This window comes from Tachyglossus aculeatus, chromosome X4 (genome assembly GCF_015852505.1).
Source record: "Tachyglossus aculeatus isolate mTacAcu1 chromosome X4, mTacAcu1.pri, whole genome shotgun sequence".
NCBI classification, from domain to species: domain Eukaryota; kingdom Metazoa; phylum Chordata; class Mammalia; order Monotremata; family Tachyglossidae; genus Tachyglossus; species Tachyglossus aculeatus.
The window spans coordinates 44,830,266-44,833,331 of NC_052098.1; the positions used below are offsets into that span (position 1 = coordinate 44,830,266).

At 44.5% G+C, this 3,066-nt stretch overlaps 1 pseudogene; it reads right to left on the reverse strand.

Annotated features, from left to right (window-relative positions):
• Nucleotides 1-2,458: 2,458 nt before the first annotated feature.
• LOC119948339 lies at nucleotides 2,459-2,577 on the reverse strand (annotated as a pseudogene).
• Nucleotides 2,578-3,066: the final 489 nt, after the last annotated feature.

A 3,066-nucleotide genomic window follows, 5' to 3' on the forward strand; every position in this document is an offset into this window, starting at 1 on the left:
CACAGAAGGGAGAAGGAGTAGGGGTAAAGACGGCTTAATCAGGGATGGCCTCTTGAATAATTTTGTTTTGATGGCATTTGTTAAGCACTTACTACATGCCAGGCACTGTTCTAAGCAGAGGTAGAAACAAGGTAATCAGGTTGGACGCAGTCCATGTCCCACATGGGGCTCTCAGTCTTAATCCCCATTTTACAGATGAGATAACTGAGGCACAGAGTGACTTGCCCAAGGTCACAGAGCAGATAAGTGAAGTAGCTGGGCTGAGAACCCTGTCTTTCTGACTCCCAGGCTCTATCCACTAGGTCAAACTGCTTCTCTAATGTGATTTTTATAAGGCTTTGAAGGTGGGGAGAGTGGTGGTCTGTCAGACATGAAGGGGGAGGAAGTTTCAGGCCAGAAGGAGGATGCGAGCAAGGGGTCGGGGGAGAGATAGACGAGATCCAGGTAGTAAGTTGGCATTGGAGGAAAATAGCTCCGCCTCAACACAGACAAAAAGGGGTTCTTGAAGAAATGACAACTTTTCAAAATTCTCCTCAACATTCCTTCTATTATTGAGGATGTGGTCCTTATGAGAAGCAGCGTGGCTCAGGGGCAAGAGCCCAGGCTTGGGAGTCAGACGTCATGGGTTCTAATCCCAGTTCCGCCATATGTCTGCTGTGTGACCTTGGGCAAGTCGCTTAACTTCTCTGAGCCTCAGTTCCCACATCTGTAAAATGGGGATTAAGACTGTGAGCCCCACGTGGGACAACCAGATCATCTTGTATCCCCCTCAGTACTTAAAATAGTGCCTTGCACATGGGAAGCACTTAAATGCCATCATTATTATTATTTAGAAAAGCAGCATGGCTCAGTGAAAAGAGCCCGGGTTTGGGAGTCAGAGGTCGTGGGTTCTAATCCCGGCTACGCCACTTGTCAGCTGTGTGACTTTGGGCAAGTCACTTCACTGGGTCTCAGTTACTCATCTGTAAAATGGGGATTAAGACTGTGAACCCCACGTGGGACAACCTCATTACCTTGTATCTACCCCAGTGCTTAGAACAGTGCTTGGCACATAGTAAGCACTTAACAAATACCATTATTATTTTTCAAGGAGCTGGAGCAGTTGCACTAGCAGCACTGACAAGCCTTAATCAGCCTCAAATGGCAAGACAATATTATCAACAAAGAGGTCCTAGAATGCCATCAGCTCACCATTACTGAAGAAAATCTAATTGCCTTAATTTTTTATGATGATGGCATTTGTTAAGCGCTTACTACGTGCAAAGCACGGTTCTAAGCGCTAGGGAGGATATAAGGTGATCAGATTGTCCCACATGGGGCTCACAGTCTTCATCCACATTTTACAGATGAGGTAACTGAGGCCCAGAGAAGTTAAGTGACTTGCCCAAAGTCACACAGCTGACAAGCGGCGGAGCCGGGATTAGAAAGCATGACCTCTGACTCCCAAGCCCGTGTGCTTTCCACTGAGCCACGATACACAAGCACCCCCACAAACACACTATCGATTGCAGGAGATGAAGAGGGAATGGAGTTATTTAATCAATTTATTTAGTATTTATGTCTGTCTCCCCCTCTAGACTGAGCTCGTTGTGGGCAGGAATGTGTTTGTTGTTCTACTGTACTTTCCCAAGTGCTTAGTACAGTGCTTTGAACAAAGTAAGCTCTTAATAAATACAATTGAATGAATGAATGAATGAATGGGGGATGAAATCTATTGGTAGCTTCTATGACCCAGGTCTGGGTCATTTCTGGGACATTCATAGTATTCATCTTAACGTTGTCCAATAAGCAGGCAGCTTTACTAGGACCAGTTCTCCGGAAATACTTGTAGCATTACCTCAGGGGTGCGATAGAGTCTCTGCTGCTATGAATATGCCTCCTACCCACAACTATGCCAGGAAGAGGAACCCCCAGTGCTAGAGGCCCGGTAGCTATCATAAGTACGGAAACCAGTTCAAATGAACCCACTGAACTGTTCTTGTAACACTCTTGAACAAGTAAACATGTACACCCCAGGTTCCAACTTCTCCATAATATAATCAGTATCATTTGACATCTTATCCCAGGCATATTCCTGGCTGGCTCCACATTCTTAGTTAAGCACTATGGGTAAGTTAATGCCTTCCTGTGACATGAAGCAATCAACAATGAGTGGATTTTGGAGGAAGTTCTTCCTTATTAATAATAATAATAATAATAATAATAATATCTGTTAAGCACTTACTATGTGCCAAGCACTGTTCTAAGCGCTGGGGGGGAGGGGTTACAAGGTAATCAGGTTGTCCCACATGGGGCTCACAGTCATAATCCCCATTTTACAGATGAGGTAACTGAGGCCCAGAAGTTAAGTGAATTGCCCAAAGTCACACAGCTGACAAGTAGCAGAGCCGGGATTGGAACCCATGACCTCTGACTCCCCAGCCTGTGCTCTTTCCACTTAGCCATGCTGCTTTTCATAATCATACAGCACCCAGTATTCCCAGGCGGTCTCCTATCCAAGTACTAACCAGACCTGACCCTGCTTGGCTTCTGAGATCAGACAAGATCAGGCGCGTTCAGGGTGGTATGGCCATAGACATATTCTTATTGTGTCAGATTTTTCATGACTTGGAAGAAACACAGGAGCAGATAATCAAAAAAGAGGTTCAAACTGGACAAGGGAAAGGCAACTTCATTTAGAAATGGATGACGCAGAGGTCAATGAGTTAGTTTCGTCTCATTAACTGCACCTCATCAACGAGGACATCATTGAATTTTGACAATCCTAAGCGTCATTTTAAGATGAAGAAGTTATGGTTTCCCCCATCACCTGCTAAAAAAAAAAATCATCATCAAAGCCACTGAGAGCTTTGACAAGTACAATTAAGACACACCAGCTCAGTGTCCTCCAGGATCTTCCAATCTAATGGAGGAGACAAGACATGAAAAATGACTTGCAAATAAATAGTGGGAGCAGGAGGAAGAACAATGGCATAACAGGAAGTGGTACCAATGTATCAGGATGGTATACCTGAATACATGACTGACCGTACAAATAAAAATATGCATTATGTACTCAAATACTGA